Source organism: Rousettus aegyptiacus, unplaced genomic scaffold (assembly GCF_014176215.1).
Source record: "Rousettus aegyptiacus isolate mRouAeg1 unplaced genomic scaffold, mRouAeg1.p scaffold_m13_p_8, whole genome shotgun sequence".
NCBI classification, from domain to species: Eukaryota; Metazoa; Chordata; class Mammalia; order Chiroptera; family Pteropodidae; genus Rousettus; species Rousettus aegyptiacus.
The window spans coordinates 99,824,440-99,851,220 of NW_023416311.1; the positions used below are offsets into that span (position 1 = coordinate 99,824,440).

The following is a 26,781-nucleotide window of genomic DNA, read 5'->3' on the forward strand; positions in this document are numbered from 1 at the left end:
GGAAATCCATAAAATGTGATGAATTATCAGATCTAGAAAAAAAAATTTAAATCCAAAGTTCATGTTGTTTGAGAAAATCAAGATTGTATGCAATTGTTAAAGTGTGTTTAGAAAAATATCCTTGCAGAGATGATGTAAATACATACATATCTTCAACTGGTCAATCTGTTGATTTTCGACATTAAGATGGCATCTGATTTGTTTGTGAATTTGACTTAACTCTTGATAAGTATTTTAAATATAACCCTTTGCATTAGTTTCTTACCGCTTCTGTAATAACTTATCACAAATTTAGTGGCTTCACACAACACATATGTATTACCTAATATTCCTGAGGTCAGAAGTCCTAAAATCAAGACACCAGCGCTCTGGCAGGTCAGAATTCTAAAGTTGAGGTTCATTACTTCTGGAGATCTAGTGGGGATTTTGTTCCCCTGCTTTTCTAGCTTCTATGGGCCATCTGCCTTCCTTGGCTTGTGGCCCCTCCTCCACTCTCAAAGCTCATCCCTCCGCTCTGTCTCATCTGCATACTTCCTTTCTCACTGTGACACTCTGGCCTCCATCTTATAAGAATTCTCATGATTACATAGAGCCCACCAAGATCATCTCCCCATTCAGGATCCAAGCCAGGTAACATATTCATGGGCTCTGGGCATCTGCATATGTCTGGGGCGGGGGTTAATTCTATTTACTGTGCCTTTTTTCCCACCAGCAACTTTTTTCTATTCTCTGTGAATGTTTGTGAATCTTGCATTTTAAAATCTCGTTTCCCAAGTAATAGCTAACATTTTTGAAGTGTTAGAGCATTTAGTTTCTAAGAACCTTATTTTTACTAATTCATTTAATCTTCACAACAAATCTAGCAAGTTGATATCTCATTTTACGAGGAAACCAAGGTACGAAGAGGGTCAGAACTTGTCCAAAGTTGTTTGGTTAGTACTTGATGAAGCTGAAATTTGAACTCAGCTCCTGAACCTGTGCTCTCTCCACTACTCTGTACTTTATCCCAATAAATATTGTTATGATTTCATGGTTTTTAAAAATATCACATTTTCAAAATTCACTTAAAAAATAAAGAGTGACTGGCCTTGTTGGTGTCATTATTGGGTGTATTTCTCAGACAAGACCTCCTCTTAAAGATGGTTGATTTGTCTCAGGACCCAGACCCTGTTCTAGTTAAATTGTGGTCAGAGTTGACAGGTCAAAAGACCCAAAGCATGTTAACTTGTACGCAGAATTATGCCGACTGCTTTATTCTGATGGAGCTGTGGATGTGGCAGACATTTAGAGCCTCGTGGACTCTTTTCTAACACTCAAATTCTCCTTTGTTGTTAAAAAAAACTAGCCAATCACCTTCTGCTTGGCTAATTGCTTCTAGGTGAGATGAGGATTGATTAGATGGAGAAGCTTTCAGGAAGAAGGAATGGCATGCAGGAAAACAAGGACGCATGAACAGTATGGAGCTTTCTGGGGCACATGAACCATTTGGGGAAGTTGTCATTTTTGTATGAAGGAGATCATGGAAAGCCAGATATAGAAACTTTGAGAGGTAGACAACAGCTAATGCTAGAGAGACTGGATATTTTAGTGTATTCCCTCCAGTAACTCTCTAGAGTATTTAAATGATGCAACATAGGAGACATTAAAGCCAGCTAGAAAATTTGTAATGGTTCTTATAATAAATACGAATTGTCAAAATGAATGCATTAATGGTAATCAATACATTTAGTAACACTAATAAACAGTTTAGTAAGGGCAATAAGGTGTTAAGAAGTATTGCCAGGATATGGAGTGGAGGAAGGGGTCTTTGTAATTTTTATGATTCTTCTTGGTGATTCCATAAATGGGAATTGGAAATATACAAAAAGGCAGTTAAAAGGTAAAGGCACATAATGAGTTTAGGTTTTATTGTGTTTCTTTGACTTCAGCAAACATTTTTTTAAGACAATGTCACAGCATTTTACCTTCTTTTGAAACAAGAATGCTGGACTGATCAAAGAAATGCAGTAGATTGATCTTGATCAAAGCATTACTCATACGATTCTGGTGACTCGGACAAATGAATGTGAACTTGATAAAAGGTAGGGCTTTATAACTAGGTAAAGGACAACGTAAAATGGTATTAGTCTAAAGAGAGGCTTCTAGCACATTCTTTCAGGATCTAAATTCATTCTTATCCGTTTCAGTAGCTGCAACCAGTCAAGCTGTAACTTGAAAACCATAAAGCAGCTATTACCACCAGATTTGCATAAGACACAAAACAGGGACACTTGGTACATACATTGTTTTACAGAGTAGAGAATCCATAATATTTAGACAACAAAGAATGAAGGGCCAAAACTAAGAAGCAGCATTTTAAAGCGATAAATGTAAGATCCTCCTAAGTCCAAAAAGCCAACCATTCAAAGGATAGACCATTTAGCAATAGTACGTATAGAAGAGATTGTGGTTTTTTTTGACAGTGAGATCAATATGAATCAATAGTATGATGTAACTTCAGCCAAGCTAATGGGATCTTATATTTCATGAATAGAAATATAGTAACCATATTGAAGAAGTACTAGGCATGCAGGAGTCAGCACTGGATAACATACATTGAGGTGCTTGGTTAAATTGGAATAAGTTCAGAGAATGACATCTTCAGAAGTGAAAATTATCGAGGGCCCCCACTTCATAACTGATTTATAGAAGTTACTTCTTCTATCCCCCTCCCCCACCAAAAAAAAATGAGGTAGGTGATGATAATTCAATAGCTATGGGTGACATCAGGAGAAGTTATCTGATGGTCACCCAAGGGCCCTTTCTGGTACAGATGCTCTGATGATCCAGCATCTGGTTCCTGACTGCATTCTGGGCTAGGGATGGGATTCAATCAGCATGGCAAGAATGGAAGTATCTGAGACCTGATTCAGGTTGGCCAAATCCACAAAGCCAGGTTTTACCGAATTTGGCCATTCAGTAGTTCTGAGGGGAAAACAAACAAACACAAAAATCCAAACTAAAACTGATAATGGGCCAGGCGTTGCTGTTTTATGACCACCGTATTTTGCCATTGTATATATGACACTCTAAATTGGAAGCAGAAGGCAGTTTGATATGTTTATCACCTTACAGGGTCCAGATTTGACATATACCATATGCAAGCCCTGATTCATGATATTCTCATCTCTGAAAGATGTTTCTCTGGCCACCATCTTTGTTTACATGATTAAAAATTTTAAATGTCCTCAGTTACCTCTGATACACTATCGATTAGAAGATGCATCTCAATTTTAGAGCTGTTATGATATGAACAAAATGATATGTCCTATATTTGATGAAATATGTTACATATAGTCCTGCCAGCCAGAAGAAGTGTATGTTCATGTTAGAGGAAATCTTCATATATCAGTTCTGAAGCTTTAAATATAGATTGGACTCTCAGGCAGCATTGTTATTTACCTGTGTTCCTGTTCTTTGGTGTTTGGTATCCCATGGTTGTATCCCAGAAAGCAACAAATAGCATCACTCTTCCTGGTTTATACCTGTAAAATCTTAGACTCATTTAAAGAATATTTTTCTGAATAATATGCTTACAATCATTATTTTTTTTTTCTGGGATTAGAACTTATGCACTTGACTATCTCATGTTGCTCTATAGACCAGCAGGCAAGGAGGAGAGTCAAATGGAGCTTAGACTTATTTTTTCAACAAGTTTTAAATAGAATGTCATTACCATGTCATCAATGTATGTTTTTTTTTTTTTTTCCCAAATGAAGTGTGTGATGTTCCTCACATTTCTTTGTTATATTAACTTGACTAAAGTTAATTCACACCTATAGCCACTATCCCAGAGGATTGATGAAAAGTCTAGTCTTGGCCATAATTGGAGCTGATCTCTCCACTATAAGGTCACAGAAGAGTCTGAGACAATTGTGTGGTATCTATTGAAAGGTACCTTACATTTACTCAGGCACGTTTGCTGTACATGTTCTCACTGGAGAAGCTGGCATAGTCCCTTAGGCAAAGTGATTGTTGCTCATATGCCAAACAACACACAGCGGGTCTCTGATTGTCTTTCTTCCCTGTCCCAATAATTCTTGACTCAGGGCTGTGGGACATGGTCTCTAACACTTCACATAGCAGCTCAATTAATTTAGGTATATACAAAAGACAAAAGATGCTCTTTTCTTTTTTAACATAAGAACTGCCCTCTCCTACACGTCACCTGCCCAATAGAACACACTTTTTTTGTTTGTTTGTTTCATTGACCCTGCTGATCACTTTACAACAGTTTTGGTACCATATTCATTTATTGGGAAGACATATCTTTCATGAGCTATGTCATCATTTGACTTTAAAATAGGCTTTTGCCCTTGTATGTTATGTATTTGTTAAAAGTTCAGGAACTGTTGTTATACCAACAAATAACTTCTTTTTTTTTTGTCATTTTTTTTTTATCTGTATCTCATAATAAAGTGTAAGGATTTCTGAACTCTTAAGTATTTTACTGTTTAAGGTTATACTCTATTACAAATAAGCCCTCTAAGTGAGGAAAAAAGGTAAAATTGGAAAAGATGATTTAATTTATATTTTATTCTTATAAATAAATATATAGCCATTACAGTTACATTATCATTGGTGAAATGAACTCACTTACAAGTTCATATTTTATATTGAACCAACCAAACTTCCTTGTTATGTTAAAAAAAAATTCTTTCAGTTTTAAAGTTTCTGCAATTTGAGAGTTTATCATCCAACGAAACTAGCCTATTGTGAATCAGAGGTATAAAATCACAAAGCCTATGAAAAGTTGTGTCAAGCATGAAATTAATACTTCTGAGACATTTATGAGAAATCTATTAGATTCAATAAGTTGCTTTGTTCCAGAACTCTGCAGACTTTAGTGAATTAACTATAAATTTGTCTCCTTTAACTCAAAATATTCATATTAACATTTGTATGCTGATAATAAGTTTTATTACATGCCACTGCTATATTTTTAAACTCCAAACATGATTAATTTGTGTTTACAAATCTTGTTTTCCTAGAGTATGTACGGTTATATCTTATGGTACAAACTTTTTGTTCTTTATTATATCATTTCAATTCTTAAACTTCACAGTGTTTTATTATGCTGCACTTTAACTGTATACAATATGTCATGTACACACGGTATAAAATTCCTTCCTGATGCCTTAATTCTAATATCAAATTAAAACTAAAATTCCCTAGAGTTTTGTTTTTCTATCCCCTTTCTTTCTTTCATTCTTTTTTTCTTTCATTCCTTTTTTCTCTTTTTCTCTTTTGTATTTTTTATTCTTTGCCATATTTTTTCTCACTCATATGCAAAGCAAAAGCTTAAATTTATAACCATTAAAATTTTTAAAACCCATTCCAGAAAATTCTAATCTATGATAGTCATTTAATCATCCAACAAATATTTATTGATTACCTGACATATGCACTGAAGACATAGTCTTTCATTTCTATTTTTTTAAGTTTATTAATTGAATTTTAAGAAATAGTACATGCTTGATTCTATGTTTGAATCCATTTTAGAAAGATTGATGGAGTTAAAAATGTGGGCTCCATAACTAGATTTTCAGGGTTTAAATTCTAGTTTTGATAGAATGAACTTAATATCATTTTCTTATCTGTAGGAATAATAGTATGACCTTCTCCAAAGAAGAATATGTATATATAAATATACATCTATCTATCTGTCTATCTATCTATCTATCTATCTATCTATCTATCTATCTATCATCTAGATATCTATCATCTATCTATGTATCTATCATCTATCATCATCATCATCATCATCATCATCATCATCATCATCTATCATCTATCTATGGCAGTATATACAGTGTATTTTCTTTCTTCTTACTGTAGTAGGCAGACTCTAGGTTGGTCCTCAGTGACCTGTGCTTCCTGCCATTCATACCCTGTGTAATTCCCATTTCTTGAGTGTGGCTGAATTTACTGACTTGTCTCTAATGAATACAATACAGAAGAAGTGTTGGTATATCATATCCTACATTAGGTTACAAAAAATACTTTAACTCCTGTCTTACTCACTCCCTTTTGCTCTCTGGCCTGCCCTGAGGGAAGCCAGCTGCTGTGTTGTGAATTGGCCCATAGAGATGCCTAAGTGCAAAGGACTGTTGACTCTGGACAGTGACCAATAAGGATCTGCCAAAAGCCATGTGAGTGAATTAGGAAGCCAGTTTCCCAGTTGGGCCTTGAAATGTCTGTAGTCATAGCTAACATCTTTATTTCAGCCTAATGAGAGACCTTGAGCCAGAGGCACCCATAGAAACTATGAAATTAAAAATTTTGTTTTATATTAAGCCAATAAGTTTTGAGATACTTGGTTATACAGCCATGATAACCGACAGGCTATTGCTATATGTCTTTCTTTTTATAGATAAGAGCTAAAATCTTTAAAAAGGAAAGATTCTGTGTGCTTTTTTGCAACTGAGTGAAAAATATACGATAGATAAGTTAGTATGATGGCTCTGTAGACTACCGAAAGCAGTATCAATTAGTGGATCAGGCAATCATATAGTAAGATACAAATGGCTTTTAATTTAAATATAATGGAATCGATTACAAAAATATTAAAATTAGAGTAGAATGTTTTAGAAGAAAATGAAATGGAATAGAAAAAATGCAATAGGAGGGAATAAGATAGAACATATCTACTTGTTTTGGAAAATTTGGGGTGTGTGTGAGTGTGTGTGTGTGTGTGTGTGTGTGTGTGTGTGTTAGAGTTCCTAAGAACCTGTACACATTCAACAATTTGCTGGAAGGACTCTCAGTACTCTGAGGCAGTTGTGCTGACAGCTCTATTTTACTAACATAACCAACAGGGGAACAGATGGATTAGGCTGAGTCTGGAAGAATCCGGGCACAGACTTCCTGTGTCTCCCTCCACACCTTCCCACTAAACACACACACAATGCACCTCTTAATCTAACAGCAAAATGTACCAACATGTGTGCAGCCCAGGAAAGCCTGCTTGCCACTCAGAGTCCACGGTTTTTCTTGAGGACTAGTCACATAGGAGCGGAACCAGCCACAACTACTGAAAGTTCATATTTCAAGGAGAGCAGGTGTTTAGCAACTTAGGTTGGCTAAAACAGCCAGATTCCAAACAGACCAGATCTTCAAATGGGCTCTTTTGCAGATAGAAACTTCAGAATGGCTGGCTGTGTTAACTCTTTCCTGCGCAGTATGTGTACACATTTGCATTTTTGTAAATGGCAGACTTTTTCTTCGCGTCAAGTCTGAAATAAAAAACCCTTAAGGATATTCTTTCCTCAAGGATGAGTCTACATTTTATCTCCAAACTTCTTAATTTCTTCTTCTCAACCTCTACACAATATTATTTATGCCTCGGGAAATGTGTAAGATTTTTACAGCTCTTATTATCATGGATGTTCATTCTTACCTGCCCTTCTAACTCAATGTTTTGTGACAATAAGCATTAGATTGAGCAGCTATGGATCTGCTCAACACTCTTTTAGAATAGACAATATAGTCATATATGCTATCTTTTGAGTAAGTATTGGGTAATTGTAGCTCATGGGCTTAATTCAGACCACTGCCTAGTTTTTTTAAAGTTTTAATGAAACACAGCCATATCCATTTGTTTGTCAATGGCTGTTTTTGCAATACAACCACAGAGGTGAGTATTTGCAATAGAGCCTTCGTGGCATGCAAAGCTAAAAGTATTTGCTGTCTGGCCTTTAACAGTGAAAATTTTGCCAACCCCTGCATTAAAAAAAAGTGGTTTGCACCAATGTTTAATAAATTATTTAATACCCTTGGAAAATAAGGAGATTGATAAGGAAAATAGATATGACTGATTAAATAAAGTTTTGTTCCAATATTGTTATTTATTTTTCTTCATGAATGTTACTTGACCAGCAATTGTGATATGATAATTTGAGGGACTACTGTTTCTTTCAAAGCTTCCCCAGAAATATTGACGGTCTTGTATATTGACTTAAGCCTCCTCTAAACCTAAAGTTCTGTTATCAGCATCTCTACTACTCCAGTTATAAGCAATAGATATTAAGAGTAATAAATAATAATCTGTTCAGAATTATTTTCTTAGAAATTCTGTTAATATAAATGTCAGAAAAATATTTGTCAGACCTAACTAGAAATGGTATAAAATAACAAATTTCATGGAATGAAATTTCAGTAGCACTGGAAAATTAAGAATGTGCTCAACTTGTCATTGTCATCTTATACTTAATAAACAAAAAAAATTATGAATCAAAGTCATAATAACTGGCAATAACATTTTGATTCAAAAGTAGGAATAAGCCATTCCTGAAGTAAAGAAGAATGATTAAAAGCTATTTCTACCATGCAAAAGATAATGAAAAGACAACAATAGTGTTTTTTTAGCACTAGATGATTATGGGTCTGATAAGGAGAATAGATTAGAGTGCAATAGGTAGACTGGTAGGTGGTGAGTTTTACTTCCAGGTAAGTAGTGATGATAATCTTTCTTAGAGGAGTTTTAGTAGAAATTTGAGAAATATTTAGGAAGGAAAAAAAGCACTTGGTGGCGACCAATTTAATTAGGGCAGATTGATGAGCAAGAGGGTGTGTAGTTGGGTAGAAGAGTTTGCCCAACTAGGGAACATGAAGGGGAGAAATTTAAGAGGAAACAGAAAGTGTAAGTGAGAAATAGAAAGTGGCAAAATAAAGCGAGAACCTGGAAATACAAATTTTAGAGTTGGGACAGAGCTATATTAAGAAAAATGCTAGATTATAGAAAGAAGCAGGTAGGTTATAATTGAATCATAGACATACATTTGTTGATAATATAATACTCTGTATAGGAAGATGAATAAGCAAAAGTATATTGGTCTTTGTAGTAATTTTTTTTTTGCAAAATTTAAATGGTGTATCTTGTGATAAAAATAAATGGTAGTAAAGACTGAATACTGACATATTAACCCTATATAATATATAAATATTTAATAATTAATAAGAATATACAGACAAATAATTAAGAGGGACCCCTCCAACACAGAACAGAAGAAGAAAATTTTGTAGTGAAAGATATATATATGTGTGCGCGGGTATATATAAGGATATATAATAAGGGTATATATATATACCCTTATTTGTGCTTTTAAAGGCAAGGAGGAGGAATATAAACTAATAAGATGATGTAGGTCTCATTGGGGACACATATTGTTCTTATTCAAAAGAAGCTCTGAGCTGAACTCATTGAATTGTGATTCTTAAGTCACTTGCTCTTACTTTTTACAGGCCCACTTATTGTGTGCAAATGTCTTATTTGGACCAGAACTTTTTACTGTGCTCCTCTCTTTTCTTTTGTTCTTTTAGCAAGTTTGGCATATTTGTATACATTTATAATATTAAACTAATAACATTAACAATGGCAAAAACATGTATTTTATTTTCATAATGTACTCTATGTTTTCCCAAGTAGTCTAAAATGAAATCACCTGCCGTTATTCTCTAGTGTTGTGAGTTGGCAATTCTGTAATATATTAGAACACTTCTATTATTTTTAACTCTTCTACCTTAGGAAACCCATTTTCAGTGACTCATCTGATTTTAATGAGGCCTGTCCTAACCCAGTATTACACATGGGTTAATTATGCTAGAGTGAGTCACGGAACTCGGTAAAGGTCTGAGGGATTGAGTTGAACTCATTTCTTTTAATCTCTAGTTTTCACAGCTTTGCCTTTCCCAGGATACAATTCACTGGGATAATGTCTCATATATTTATAAACAGAAATGAACTTTTCCACGGTATTTTATGATCATTACTCCTGATACAACATTTAAAGTGTCAGATGTATATTTCTGAATATGTTTCAGTGCTTATAAGGTCCAAACTATAGGTTTGATTTTGAACTTTAGTCCTAAAAGTAAAACTCAGTCATTCGCATATATTAACATTCCCCAAATTTAATTATTTCATTGCATTATAATATAGCCAAGGATTATTTATTCATTTTTAACACATATATAAATGACACCTAAATCAACCTCAATTTACTTGCATATTATACTTATTAAATGAAAAGATCTAGATGTGAGTGAACATTGTTGGAGGAAAGTACACAAAAGTAACTGGAAATTCCTATTCAATTTATCTCAATTAATGCTCCATGATAGAGCCCATTTATATATTTCCTTGTGAAGACTTAAAGTGCAGCCTCTAACACACGATCATTATATGCGGCTTTACCAGAGCCAATCCACACTTTTTACATAAGTTTTCCAATTAAGAACAGTTAAGAAACAAGCAAACAAATGAAAGTTCCAGAATTTTATATTTCATAGGAAGATATCATCAAATAGCATCCAAATTATAGGCTGATAGTGAATACGTAACCTAGATCACAGATAAGAATATCTCCAGGTTGAAAGAAACCCATTTCCTTTTGAACAGAGTCCTTCCAAAATCGTCTTTACCATTTTCCCCAAATCTCTTGCCTGCCATTTAAGAGTATTCCCAGAAGCTCAAATCTCCCTCATCTCGCCATTTTTCTCTGGAAGTGCATTTTGGCCCAAGAAGCAAGGGGGAATTAATAGGTTCAATTACTTTGGACTGAAGACTACAGAGTCTATTAGGGAACAATTGTACTCACTTATTTCCTGAGGAAAGCTACCCACTACTGCTGAGAATAACAGCTAACAAAGTGTTTCAGTTGTAGATTGGAGCTAAAATGAAGGAAAATAGGTCAGTAGAAGGGAAGACATGAAAAATGAAAGGTCCATTGGTGGGAAGAGATTTGAGGAATGTCAGCTTAGTAACCGCAGAGACAGGAGAAATAGACTAAAAGGAGGAAGAAAGGATCCATTGGCAAACAGCCTCATTATATAAAGTATACTTACTCTGTGCCCCGAGCACTTTTCAGTTTCAATTCCTGTTGCTGAACCAGAAGATTTGTATCAATTCTAGGCCATGCAAAAATATTTAATCTTTGGAATAATTAATGAGATTGAATGTGACCAAAACTTCTTGCCACAATTTTCAGCAGCAATACTTTGCTTAGAAAAATCAAGCTTCATTTCTTTCTTTCTTTCTTTTTTTTTTTTTGAGTACAGCTACTTTGTGTAATATTCAAAATTGGAACACACACTTTATATTTATAGAGTATTCAAAGTATATTTAAAAATGCAACAACGCGGGTATTTGAAATAATCAGATGACTGATCCTGATCATCCATATATTCAGTCTTTTCATGAGTGAGTCACATTTATAATGAAGAGAGATAATTTATAGGAATGGGTAAAGTTCCATAGTGTTTACTTTGCCCCCAAAAGTCTTACTGTATCAGTGGTGACTGTGTTTAAGCCGACAGTGAGATGTTCCTATCATTGAGAAAATTACTATTTATAAGGTATGAAAGCAAGTATTTCTACCAAAAGCATATGGAAAAAATTATTTATAAAAGTCATAAATACATTATTTGACCATAAATCAAACATTTTAAAGGCCAAAAGCCAGCATTACAAATTGTCTATAAGCAATTTTTACTTTGTTAACAGAGAAGGTAGATTTTGACTATGTAAATACAATAATTTAAAATGTATTGATTGTGTATTACATATACTAGGATCCAATTCTGTGTGAAGCTCCTAGGATATAAAGATGAAAAAATAATATCTGTCTTCAATGATAGTTAATTATTGTCTTAAGTTTTGATAATGATTTTTAAAAATATGTTAATGAATTTATCTGATAAAATAGGTAACTAAAAATTTAAAAAATAACTAAATTTATATTTTTCTTTATGTAAAATATGTGCCCTGTGTAATGTGTTTATAGTGAAATTATTTTTTTCATATATCTAAAACATATTTAAATATAAATAATTTGGAGACAACCATTTTGGCATTTTTTGCTCACTGTTTCTCTGTTAGAAGGCTTGGATAAACATCAAAGAGCTTCTGCTAAAAAAGTAGAAGTATTTAGTTCCTAAGATAGACAGTTAAATTTAGTGCTACAAACTTCTCTGAGGATTTAAACACATACAAATCTTGGAGAGTGAAATCGAATGACAAACCCAAAGGTTGCGTAATAGTTTTTTTTTAAACCCTCATAGGTATAGTATATTATTTTAATGAAGAGAAATTCTGGATTAGCTTTTTGTTTTTTGCTTTGAATATACACTCTTTTTATATATGCTTTTGTTCTAAACATAAAATTGTAATTTAGTGACTATTCAACAGTTGAAAGATATATTGTTAAATAAGAAAATTTTTTTAAAAAGCAGATTTACGAATGTACTCTTAAACACTTTAGTTTTTGAAATTTTCTTCTCTTTGGGAAAATAACACTGCAACTAAATTATTTTAATTCGGTAAAATCTGTGGAAATACAAGCAATTTAGAGAATGCTTACAAGTTTTAATCTGCAAAGTTAATTTGAGTTGAAATTGATTTTACATGCTGATGAATAATAACCTATCTTCTTGAATAAAAATAGCAATGGGAGAAATTTAAAGGTGATAAATATTTTCACTTGAAAATATATTACACTCGGTAGATCCAAATAGTATGTTTATATAATTCAGTATACTTCTAATATGTATTAATTTTCCCTGTATGTTAATTTGTTGAGCCTCTCTTTATGGAGTTGGACTTCTCTAAAATGGCAACAGTGGCCTCTTATCCTTTACCTTTTCTCAACAAAGAGGGAACAGTTCAAAAGTAGACCAGAGTGTCTCCAAAGGTGGGAGAAGTATGGATGATTTTTTTGCTTTCTCTTAGCTATACATCTAGTTATAGCAAATGTAAATTTTCTTTCACTTATGTTTATCCTCATGGGGAAGACATCTATTTTGTAAAATCTTTCAGTGGCTTTTAACTGTGACAGTTAATTAGTGGGATTATGGAGAAAGTAGCAAGCCACTAAGGCTGAAAGACCTAAGTTACATTAATTGATCACAACAATAATAGCAACAGTGGTTAAGTGAAAATATTCATAAATATTTTTAAAATTTTTGAATTATCGAAATTTTGCTAAATATACAATGAGACTCGTAAAGGAAAATACTTAATATCTTTATGGCAAAACAGACATGGCAAATTTAAAGGGAAAATAACCAGTTGTGAAAAAATACATTTGCAAATTTTTTAGAGTTAATAATTTCATTAAACCCAAGAATTTCTTCCAAATCCAGGAAAAAAAAAAAAAAAAGAATGTAATTCTTCCCTGAACCTCAACCACTAGGAAAAGGAGCAAGTAACATAAATAGACATTTCACAAAAACCCACACATAGTAAGCCAATGAAAAATGTTCATTCATACTGTTGGAAATTTAATGTAAGAATTCAAATATTTTAAAGAAAGTCATACTTAACTGGTACACATGCCTGTCCTTTAATAATAATAAGTCATCCCATAAAATCCTGACCCTAAATGAGAAACAATTATATGAAAGAATATTTCAATACATTCTAATGAGAAAGATTGTATATATTCTAACAAAAACACCTGAACAATTTCCATAGAAAATGTATTAAGCAGCAAAAGTTTGCATACAGAATAAGTAATAATTTATAAATAAATATGGGTAATACAATAAAAGCAATAGAGTTAAGGTTTTTTATTAATCTCCAAAGAAAAAAGAGAAGATCTGATGGGTAAGAATTGGTGAAAGAAGGAAGAAGAGCATCATTCTTTAGAAGGTTTTTCCTCTTTCTGTACTATTTCTTCATGAGCTTTTTTTTTTTTTTTTTTTTAGGGACAGTGGGTCAACTCATGGTTCACTAGCACTTAAATTGCACCTAAACACAAGTTATCACTCCAAACATTTTTAGGACAATGTAAAGGCTAAAGACTAGAATGCTTGGAAACAGGAGACTCATGTGAGTCCCATGCAGTATCTCTAATTAATAACTCTTATCTTAATTGGTGGTTGTAACTTTGCCTGAAACTGTAATGTCAAAATATTACTTTTTATAGTTTATTAATTTAGTATGTGTTCTGGATGGTTGAAAATGCTAGTAAAAAAAGAAAAAGCATTCTGGAATAAAGTTGTAAACTAGATAGTAAAATAAGTTGTTTGTAATATGCTTATCAAATTTAATATACTGGTCACAAATTATTTTTTTATTTTAAATACCCTTGGCTTTTTTAAAGCTCTAAAATTTCTCACAATTATCATATCTTTTTAACTGCTTTTCTAGGAAAATCCTGCTCCTTTAACCAAATTTAGAATATACCTCTCTCTTAAAATCCTTCCCCATTTCAGAATGTGGTCAGAAATATATCCTTTGTAGCCTATAGAACTCTGTTAAGTAATTATCATTATCGATAACATATTGTAGTTTAATTGCCCGGCCCCAGCCTTTCTCAGTTCCACACATGAGCAGTGACACCCATGTCTTGAGGCTGTGAACTCCTTGCGAGATGGACGTGGATCCTTTATCCCTGTGTCACAAGTGTTTCTTAAGTAGTAGGTGCTAAACATCAATTTTGTTTAATTAGTTATTAAACAATAAAACTTTTCAATTGATATGATAATGTAAGGTGGTAGAGGACCCAGATCTCTATTATTATTATGTTTATTTATTTGTGGTGGATTTGTTGGCTCGTTATTTACTTGTTTTTAGCTAGTCTAGAATCTAGTTAAATTCTGGCTGTTCAACTCACTTGCTGAGTGTCCACAAATTTACTTAAGCCTGTCTAGGGATAATAAATAGGGTAATTATGAAGAAGTAAGGGGACAATATAGTAAACAAGTGTATGTGTACTTTGTAGCAAATGTAGAATATGCTACTTACATTTTAGCTTCTTTTCCTTTCCAACCTCTGTACTGACCTCATGAAGCAAACTTACATGATGTGTGGTAATCTCACCAGAAGGAAGGAAATACAATATTTACCTGAATGTTATTATCCATAGTTCCCTGTTGCCCAAACATATTAGTTTTGGTCCAGAATTCTCCTGTATTTTTTTAGATATTCTTATTCTCTGAATCAAATAAAAATAAATATATTAAAATGAATATAGTAGATTGGTTAAAATATACTCCTTAGTTTGGCTCAGTGGCGTGGCAGACTCAGGCATCTTCCCTGTTCCTGAAATGAAATTTTCAAGTATATCATTGAGAACCACCATGACCCCAACATAGTGTTGTGGACCGTGATTTCATGTCAGTGATATATTGATTTCAGAAATGACACAAATCTAATTTTTATTGTGGCATTCTTTAACCAGTAACTACTTGTAACAGTGATAAATTTTAAGGTTATAATGTACATTCTGTTGTCAAGGCTGTTTGATCTAAACATGACCAAGCAAGGATTTGACTTTATCTTGAGAAAAACCTGTGCTTTTTCAGTTTAATTTATTGGAGTAATAATTATACATGGGAAGATATATATATATATATATATATATATATATATATACACACACACACACACATAAATATTATACTTATGTCGATATATGTATATATAATATGCATATCATCTATACACATTTATATAATTATGTAATATATAATTACTGAGTAATATAATTGATTTTAGCTTTTAATATTTTTATTTGCATATAGATTTTTGAACCTGAATTTCCTTTCGAATCTACAATATTATTTTAAAAATACAAGCATTTTTAAGAGCCATTAGACTTCTCTCCAGGTGCTAATGTTTTTACGGTTATCACCAAATAGTATTCTTAGTAATACGTGAAGGATTTTGAGATTGAGTTGTAGAATATATCAGGACTTAAATAGACTTCATACAGATATACTGTCTGTGGATTCTACACATTAATCAAGCAATATTTCTGTCTACCTTGTATGGCATTTTGCTCTCATATACATTTCTCCCTCTCAGCTAAGTTTAAGTTCAAATTATCAAAGAAATTTGTGTAACTGATTTATTTAAAGACCTTAAATTTGTGAGATACAAGCAGAAATCAACTTTATTTTTTGCTTTTCATAGGATTTCTCCTTTCACCTATTCTAAAGGTTGGTCCTTTTGCCCTTGAGTGAAATCAGTGAGCAATACAGCTTTTCTCTGCATTGCCTCCCTTATTTTCTCATTTTCAAATGAACTTCCAACCTTGACCCCTAGCTTCTGGCGATCCATTTCACTTTTGAAGACAACATTTTTTTTTTTTTTCCCTAGGTGATCTTTTGAAATGAGAGAAAGCTTAGAGATCCCAGCATTGTGAAACTACATAGCATTTCCAATTCCACCGTCTTCATGCATGGTTGCCAAGGACCATGCTCCTTACTTGATAAAATACATTATCAGTAACTTCTTATTTTGCCTTTCTCTCTGAACTTATTCCTGTCTTCATACAACATCTTCTTGTCAAATCGCAGTGGCCTTCTTGCTATATTTTAAGTGGACATCTCTCAGGGACTTAGTACTTGTAGTTTCCTTATTCCAGGAATGGTCCCTCAAAACTTTTCATGGAGAATTCCATTTATTCTAGATTTATACTAAAGCATTACTACTTTAAATTGACTTTCTCCAATTACCCTATATAAAATAGCACCCATTACATTTACATTCTTTCTTACAGTACCATCCAGCACTGCCTGAAATTAAGTTATATAGGGATGTGCTGTGTTTACTTGTTTGTTTTGTGTGTGTGCATGTGCACTATGTGTATGTGTGTGTGTGTGTGTGTGTGTGTGTGTGTGTGTGTGTGTATGATGAGAGAGAGAGAGAGACAGAGAGAGAGAGAGAGCGCACAGGTGCTAAAGTTATTTATTTTAAGGAATTGGCTTATATGATTGTGGAGGCAGACAACTCAAAATCTACAGGGTACGCCAGCAGGTGAGATGCCCAGGGAAGTGTTGATGTTGCATCTCAAGTTCAAGGGCCATATTAAAGGTTTTTGAATGGAGTTTTTGAATTCAAAGTCAGCTCTTTTTATTTTGGAACACATATGATATATCGAATTCCCAGATAATAGAATTATCTTACTACATTTTGCTTAGATTGAATTAAGAATTTTGCTTTTCTGTTGTGATCATGATTAAAAATTATAGAAGAAAATAGAGTACATGAACTCTGTAGTATATCAAAAACATAATCCAGGATTAAGTATTTATAATAAATTGGAACATGATTTGAATTCAATCTTTCTGCTGTCTTCCAGAAATAATTAGCAGAGTTTGAGAACAGTTCCAAATACTGACTGCATTTTTTTGAATTTATTCACTGCATTTATTTTTATGATGCTTGATAATCACATCAAATTATACAATCAGCCTTCTAAAAAAGACTTTCTTCTCTTTAATCATAGACCATATTTTAAATGATTATGCTCTATATTGAAAATGTGAGGTCAAAGAGAAATACTGCCTTCGAAATGGCAATATTCTGAAGTTCCAGGTATGATTTATTATTTTTATATAAATATTTAATGTAAGTGGAAGATAATATTTTGTTTAACTATAGTAGATTGTCATTCTTTAACCTCCAAACAATATATTTTTAAAGAAACTTTAGGTATAATTTTATTTAATGCTACTCATTTCAGGTGGCTAGGTATAATTCGAATTATTAATTTTGGTTCAAAGCTCCTTGCAGAACAGGATAAGTACATTAACAAAACATAAATAAATATTTCATAGTGACTGTAAGCTTCAAGTATTCAGGTGATTATTATATTATAAAATGTTTCTTATTTATTTATTAACTTATTTATTTTTAATAAACTCTGATTTTACTGGGGTAGGGTTAGCTTAATCTATTTTACCCTTTACTTTCATTTTCCATTTAGACAGTTCATTCTACATTTACTAGTTAAAATTCTACTGTATAGAAAGACTGCTTTCCCCTTTCATTCTCCCTCCCTCTCTCCCTCCCTCCCTCCTTTTCTTCCTGCCTTCCATTTTGTATTTATATAACCATACTAGATAGGGGGAAATCTGTATACGAAGGGCAACAGTTGAATATAACTACGAATTGAATTTGGTAATTATTGACAAAACATTATTTCTTTATGATAATTATTTCTCTATGTAGAATAGTTTAGTGTAATAAATATGACTTAAGAATTTAGGAATACAGGCGCAAAATCTCTGTAATTTACTCTTAAATACTTTAGTAAAAACATGCATTGAGAGAGCACAATTGGTAGAGTGAAGTAAAATGTTAGTCTAACAATCTGGATAAAGAATGTATGGAATCTTTTGAAGGTCATTTTTTCAACCTTTCAATAAAATCAAACTATTTAAAAATTAAAGGTAAAACCTTATATGTGTATATGTTTACATACTAAACTTTCATTAGATGTCTTCTGTAAATTTGTAAAGCTTTTACTATCTCAGCCTTTTATAAAGTATTAAAATATATTATATAATTTTGTAAGCCATAGAGAGAGGGTCCCCAAGGAACCTGAGGTAAAATATTTTAGACCTGAATTAGCCAATTAACAAATAGGAAAATTGATTGAGGTTTCATATTTTCATTATTATTTACTTCCAATCACTATGTGTTTCTTGTGGTTTTTAGATATCATGTTGTGTAAGTAGGGTTACTGAATTTCATTTGGTGAACAAATGTAAGTTAAATTTAGAAATTAGGTGATCACTCAGTGATCAGAGAGAAAGTAATTAAATTTTATCTAAATTTGAGACTTCTTCAGCCAATGGCTTAACCATTCTTGTGTAACAATGGAAGAAAGAGTGTGGGGCCCCATCTTTTAATCATTCTGCTTCTATTTATAGTTAGAAACCACAGGCCTGAACAAGTCTTCATTTAAGGAAAGGATGGTTTGACTGAATAAACTTTTAGAGGTTTAAGTAGTAAAGTTTGTGAAACTCATATGCAAGGACTATTGGTACATTTTATTATTCATATATTTATAGTATTTACATGTATATTTTACATTTAAAAGAGTTGATCTTATTTAATAATTTAAATATATTCAATTATGTTTGTAATTAAATTATGAGTATATGATAATCTTTTTTACATAATTTCATAAATTAATTTTGCAATTAAAAGAGGAAAATACAAAAATGCATTGTGCTTTTCTTTACATTTTGATGTTGATAGTTTTGGTCAATTGTGTTACTTAAACTAAAGAAAAATATATCACATAAATATATGCCTTCCTGCGGAGTTATATAACATAGAGCAGATTTTTATCATTTTGTAGATGAAGAAAGCCGTGATTTAGAGAAGCAGCTCTCAGACCTTTGTTCTTTTTTTACAGAAATAATTAAGTTATAAGAATGTTTAATTATTCAACATATTTCTAAAGATTTCTTATATTATTAGGTTGCAGTACAGATAAAGAGTCAGTATGTTGTCAGTTATTAACTTTCTAAAAAAAATAGTAGTAAAGCTAAGTTTATTAGACCTGTGGCAGTAAGGTAGAATAATAACATGAAGATTCTTATTAGTGCCTTAGAAGTACAGGTATAAACATAAATGTTTTTAATGTTTTGTGTTTTTAGTGTTTGGGAATCTAAACTCAAGTGTTTAAGGAGGATATTTGCATGTAAGGAGTGGCTGGGGTTTGAGCAAAATGATTAACACAATAGTTTCAAACTGGTGTGCAGGAAAAGGTATGGGTCTTGAAGCAAGTCACGATAACCGAACTGCTGTTTGAAAAGAAAGTGTCCAGGTTAATAACTAGTGTCCTGATAAAATGTGTATTTGCTCAGATGAATAAACTCTTTTTTCAGATAAATTTCTTTGTAAGAATTTCCTGAAGCAAACAGTAAAATTATTAGTTTACACTCTTATCTTTCTAGAAAAGGATGTCCCGAACAAAAAATTATATCGATTTGATACAAATGATCTCAGTTCAGTCCTAATCATTAAGCTATGTGAATTCAAGTGGTCTCACTTAAATTTTCAATGTTATACGTGGTTCTCTTTGCTTAAAAGGTGATGGTATAACTTTCTGTCCCATTCAAAAAATTATATTGAAATCTAATCATTGATAAATCACTGAAATCTTTAACATAAAATAAATTATTCACTGGTGTTATTTTTAGTGAATAATGCATTTCTAATATTTATTAAAAACAAACTTAAAAACCAAAAATGTAATACTCTTTTTAAGAACTACTAACTGAGACAAAACACAAATGCTGACAAACTTGAATTAAAATATCAGATTTTTTCTGTTCTAAGGCCAAAGGAAAGATAGGCTCTGTTATTAAGAATCTATTTTGATGGTTGTTATTACCTTTTTAATATAAGAATCCTGTACTTAAAAAAAAAAGAATTGATTTTATTTATAGATGTATGTTAAAAAAAATTAGCCTAAATACTATAGACACAGGCATGCAAACACACATTTAGTAATTCTTAAGATACAGGCTTGATTTTGGAGTAAGATACAATTGACTTTGATTACCCCTTTAACTACTGACTAGCTGTTTGACCTGAAACAATTTACTTCTCTAAGTATATCATTTTTCTGTCTGGAAAATTAGAGCATTAAAACCTATAATCTTTAAGATTCTTTTCTCACCCTTGGGATTTTGTAAAGCTAGCTTGTGTGTGTGTGTGTGTGTGTGTGTGTGTGTGTGTGTGTGTGCGCGCGCGCGCGTGCGTGCATGTGTGTTTGAAAAATTATAAACTTAGGAATTCTGTAGAATATTAAGGCTCAATTATCATTTAAACAAGGTGAGTCACATCAAAGTTTTCATCCGTAGTTTAACAGTTTTATGAAAAAAAACCCTCAATTTTTATTCTTTGACATTAAAAAAAACCTTCAATTTTCTTTAGAATTAACTATAAATTCAATAAGAAGAATAATTTGCAGATATTATTAATGACCAATTACTATATAAATTTTATGGATTGAAGAGTTGTTTTCCCAAGTGAACAAACTCTTGGTATAGATAAATTGGTTTACAGGAATTTTCTGAATTAAACATTAAAATATTTATTTGTTCGCATCCATATCTAATGACAAGTATAAACTGTAAAGCTTATTCTGACTGGTAACTTCATAGGAGATTTGACATATAAGTTACAGAGAAGATAGTTATTGTTTATAACTATATCATGGGCCATGGGAACATTTCTTAATGTTCAGATTAGCAGGATAAACCCAGAAAAATATAATTTCCTTGTGTAATCAAAAGTATAGAAGATTTCAGTACAGGTAGTCTTTTAAAATGTTTTCCAGGATGTTTAATTTAGATTAGCAAACATTTAGATAGCACTTAATATTGTAGATGATCATTCGTTTGTAATTAAGGTCCAAGGTGACAGACCCTGGGATATGTCCTTTATAAAACTCTTAAGGATTTCCCTTTCTAAGCAGTTCCAGTTCTTAAATGCAGTAAGAAAAATGAGTTGCTTTCAATAGGTTTTTATAAAGATTTAAGAGATGACATGTGAGAAATCTTTTAAATATGAAATGCTATGAGAATAAAACCCAGGATGTAAATCAAAAAGCAGAATATTTCTTCAGTCTTCCTGAACAAGATGGCATCAATTTGATGTTCAGGTATCTTTGTCACCTGATGCTTCTTGAGATGGAAACCTGTGAATATAAGTGATAAGTCTGGCATCTTTAAGGCGCCATTCATTAAGAAATGAGGGAAAGTGTTAAGGAGATGTATTACAAAAAAGCGGTGATATCTAAGGGATAAAAAATGTTTGAGTTCTGTTTGTGAAACAACATAAGAATGCAAAACACATCACCAAAGCCACTGATATTTGCATGAATAATAAAGAGTTTTTAAAATTTAATTTCCCATATGGAACAAAATGATTGTCCATCATAATAAAAAAGAATGAGATGCTTTCTGTGTGTGTGTGGGTCTGGATATTTCTGTTAGATGCATATAGGGTTAAATCATATGTTTGGTATAGGTATAATTTCAATTACTGAAATATAGGAGAGTTTTCACAGTACATATGTTTAAATAATAAGGTCATTTTGAAATTCATTTTTTCTTTCTATACAAATGATAATATCAGAATATCTCAGTTATTAATTTATTTTTATTCATCTATTTTTTTTTTTCAATTATCTATGGAGTACCTGCTATTTGTTCATCATTGTTTTAGGCACTGAGAATAATGCAATTTACAAAACAAAAAACTCCCTTCCCTCATAAATCTTATTTTTTTAATAGATTCTAGAGAAACTGAATTGTCTTATTAGTCATGACACTTCTATGTAGATCTAATGTTTGCAAGTTGTGTATCAGTTGTCAGCTTCTCCAAAGGATCACTAACAAAATTGTTGATCAAGAAAAATTGTTTATTTAATTTACTGCTATAAGATATGTGATGGTTAAGTCCGTGTGTCAATTTGGCTATAGTACCCACATATATGTTGACATGCTTCTGAATATTGCTACAAAAGTATTTTTAATGAAATTAACTTTTAAATTAGTAGAATTTTAGAAAAGCAGATTATGTTCTATAACATGGGTGGGACTTGCCCCAAAAGTTAAAGACCTTCTGAAAAAGACTGCTCTCTGAGGAAGTGGGAATTCTGCCAGCAGATTGTTTTCAGATATGAACTAAAACATCCTTTCTTCTCTGAGTTGCTAGTCTGTTAGCCCATCTCACAGATTTTGGATTTGCCAGCTTCCATAATCACATGAACCAACTCCTTATAAACAATTTTTCTTTATATGCAAACACATACATATCCTGTTAGTTCTGTTTCTCTGGAGAATCCTGACTAATACAAGTCACAACATACTCTTGAATGAGTCTTAAAAGCATCTCAGAAGGGAGAAAGCAAAGGCAGATACATATAGAGTTTCATTAAAATGATTTCTTAATAAATCTGGATAATTTTTAGTCAAGTCTTACAACTCAAGGGACTAGCTGGGATTGGGCAAAGCTTATGGCATAATAGCTCTTGATTGAGGGCTACATACAGGAGATGGTATTGGGCAACTACTGATAGGCAAGCTGTTAGTCTTGATAAGTATGCTATTTCCTTAGGTTTACATCTTCAAGGAGCAAATATCTCCTGGGGCAAACAGCAAAGTTATTTTGCCTAATCCGCGTGGGTGTGTGTGTGTGTGTGTGTGTGTGTGTGTGTTTAGCTCAAAAACAGGGAAAAAAGTTTTCTCAGAATTATTTAGAACTGGGACAGGAAAGTATTTCAGTTCTAAGGTTTACATGTGTGTACCAAAAGTTGGAGAAAAATAAATCAGGAAAAGTAAAAACAGGACTTTGAAAGAATCCATTTGTTATGGACTCTTTGAAGTCAGGTTAAGTTTTTTTTTTTTTCCTTTCTTCCTTTCGTTGCAAAGCAGTCTCGTTAGTGAAACACATACTGTGTCACAAGTCAGAAGACCAGTTCACCTATTCTGATTCCAGCTCTCATTAACTTTAGGACTAAGTCTTTTGAATTCTGAGTTTACTCACCTTCTTATGGTTACCTGGCTAGGATATTATTCAATTTTGTTATTTCCTTAATAGATAATAAGCATAATGAATACATGCTCTAAGTTTCCTCAGAGGATACCTGTTTGAGTGATGAAGGAAATGAAAATTTGAGACAATCTAGAGGATGGGAGGTTTCTCAATAAATAGTGACTAAAGCATGCCGAATATAAGAATGTAATAATAACTATTTGAGCCACGTGTCAATGTAACAAATGTCCCAAACTGTAGAGAACTTTTACAAGAGTATTTGGGCTAGATTGAGGACGTAATGCTGGGAAGCAAGATTTCAGGTGCTCTGGAGAGTAACAGCTTTGCAGTTTCTTTTATGCATTGGGGATTAAGGAGGGAAGCTCATAAGGAAGATCGTATGGAGTTAGGAGAAAGCAAAGTGGAGTAACAAGGTTATGTCCTCTCTTGAGAGTGGTTATGGCTTATTGGAAAGATGTGTTAACCTAGATGCACAGAAACAATGGACGAGGCTTATGTAAAACAAGGATAAACTTTTTGCTAAAGAAGTTATATGCCTGGGGTGTGACCGCTCACTATGACCTGCCCAGTTAAGAATTTATGGCAAGATCACCTGTGAAGTTACTCTTCGCAGAATCCATTTTTTCCTTCCACACAGGCTATCATTCTCATAGATTTTGGTATATAATTTTGTAGCCCTTCCACTGAGCACTATAAGAAAGTAAATAAGCAAAATAGTAAGTAAATAAATATGTATAAATTGGATTGTAGTAACTACAAAGACTTAGTCATTAAACGGTCGAGCGAATCTTTGCAACTGGAAGATGTGATGTTAAATTTTTGAACTGTTAAAGCAAACCGAGTTTACCCTGATTGGTTAATACTGCTTAATTCTACCTAATAAGAGAATTCTTATTTTTATAAGAACATAGCAAGAGGCCAGATAATGGCCAAGCAAATCAACAAATGAAAAGCCTGTATGTTAGGGAATTTAACATAACATTTAATCTTGACTTTCATAGTTCACAACTTTTACTTATTTTTTTTCACCGAGGAGTGATTTTTGTTTGATCGGCTTTCTGTGGGCTGGGAAGCAGGGCAGTAAGCACAGTCCTGTTGCTACCGATCAGGGACCGTGGGCGGTCTTATTTAGAGATGTTTTGCCAGAACTGTTTAAGATAGTTGCCAAAACAATTTAACGTGTTTTAGAAACAATCTTCTTTATTTTCATTACTTGCTAGATAAATAAAACTCTATAATGTAGTCTATAAATAATGCGCTTACTTAGTGAAGTTAATGTTGCACTGCTCTGCACATCCTTGGCCTTCACAATTCCACGGCACTTGGAAGACAGGAAAGTCCTGCCACAGGTATCAGCCGCCGCCTGTGCTATCAGCCTCCAGCAGTGGTTCTGTTAATTATCTTGCCATAGTGTCTGAGGCAGATAGCAATCTTTCCTAAAGAGCAGACAGATTTAAAGAGGCAGAATTAATTAAAATTGATTCACACATTCTGTCATGTAGAGGTCTGTCGGGAGCCTTTCTTTCATGCGCCCCTCCCCACTTCATGATGTTGTACAACTTAGTACAGGTGGGAATCCCTACCTTGGAATACTAATTATGGAGCTTGAATGGGATTAGCCACAGTGATTGGCAGTGTAACGCATGAAAGGATTTTAAAATTTACTTCATTTAAGGGATTTCTTGAGAGACCAGTTCTTTCTAAGTTTTATAAGTAGTTATTGAGAGGTTGACAAAGCTGCAAATCCAAGGTCACTAAGGATTATGAGAAAACTTGCAGATGAATTACACATTTTAATAGTGATTCAACACTGGATGCTTTTAAAAAACGTGGAATTGAGAAGAGAGATGACAGAAGTATAAGTGTATCGATGAATGGCTTCAATCTCTATATTTTTTAAATGACAGTTCGAATTACAAAATTTATACTTGAACGCAGGAAAATAGCTCATAGAATAATTTGATGATCACATCAACTTTTTGTACCTATCAAAATTTCTATCAAAAAAATGACACAATATTACCTTTACTCAAAACAATAATTATCTAATCCTGGACACTAGGGGTTTCTGCTTCTCTTCACCAAGGTTATTGTCCATTCTAAACTGTTGTAACAAAGAAACCCTGAATATTTTAAGCAAGATAAATGTTATTTTCCATATAACTGATCCAAAGATTGAAACACTGTAAGTATTATCTTTGATGTTATAGTTCAGAGGAGGATGTTCCAGGGCTGGTTGTTTTCCATCTTCATCTTCAACACGGCTTTGTCTAAGAGCCCAGGTCTTGCCGTCACATCTTCAGGAGGAAGAAAAATTACACTTGGGGGCACATCACCTCCAAGAGGGATGAAGGCATGCTTCCTTGCCTTTAAAAATAGGACCCTGAGCTTATAAATGTCACCTTTTGTTCATATACCATTAACCAATCATTAGCTCAGTGCTACTGCTGAGCTGGATGCCCATTACAATGGAGGAACCAGAAGATGGATATAAGAGAACAGCCAACATCAATAGGAAATGTGAAAATAAAGGAAGCAATCAATTAGCCAGTTGAAAGACTTAATAATGGCTCAACTTTTCTTAAATTTTATGATTTTATATTTAACATAATAAGAATTCTTTTCAGTTAGAAATTTAATATGGAAAATAAATCATAACTAGGAAAACAAAATATTCTCTTTTTACATAATTAACATATTTAAAAATGATATTTAGATATAGATATAAAATAAATATAGGAGGAAATAAGGAATGGAATAGAAAGTTAACCATTATATTCATCTCTTCAAGTATTCTTTATATCTAAAATTTACTAAAATCTGTCATTCCTTACAATTAAATGAATGTTTCTAAGGGAATTATACCTTCTTGAAAGTTACAAATACAATGTATGAGAGTGTTGTTACTATCACATAGTAGTGTTTTAATCAATATCTGCTATCAACGTGTGTTTCTTCTTTCAAGAAACATATGGGCCGCTGAACATACGTGAATATGCTGCAATGGACTTTGACCAGTACACAGAGAAATTAAACGGGCAGGACCCATTACTTCAAGACACTTACTTATAAAATCTGTCATTCTTAAAGAATTAATTTTTCAGAGGAGAGATTTACATTATCAAGTGTGTTTAAGAAAGTCTTACTGGAATTTCCCAGGCCAAGAATTAAAATTAAAATAAAAGCAATTCTAAGTTGCTTATCTGAAAGTGTAGCATAAGCATTTCGAACAAATTAAAATACAGTGTTAGCTGCTTTGATATTGTTTGCAAGCTATATATGAACAAGTACACAACAAAATAAATGAAAGTAATATGAGTTTTAAAACTTTGTAAATATAATCTTACCAAGTTTCCTACATATATGTTTGGGTAAGCAAAGTTTAAAAATAAAATAAAATAAAATTTGATAATGTCTTTTGCTTAACACAA

The 26,781-nt window shown here is 32.6% G+C and overlaps 1 protein-coding gene across 5 annotated transcripts in view; it reads left to right on the forward strand.

Moving 5' to 3' along the window:
- CDH12 (cadherin 12) overlaps positions 1–26,781 on the forward strand; it is an 812,943-nt gene that overhangs the window by 46,113 nt on the left and 740,049 nt on the right. Inside the window, exon 1 of one of the 5 annotated variants that reach the window (XM_016137286.2) lies at positions 15,549–17,362. The exons of the other annotated variants lie outside the window; for them this stretch is intronic. The gene's annotated coding sequence lies outside the window, so the exon portion shown is untranslated. Of the gene's footprint in view, positions 1–15,548; positions 17,363–26,781 lie in introns of those variants that run through there. 5 annotated transcript variants of the gene reach the window in all.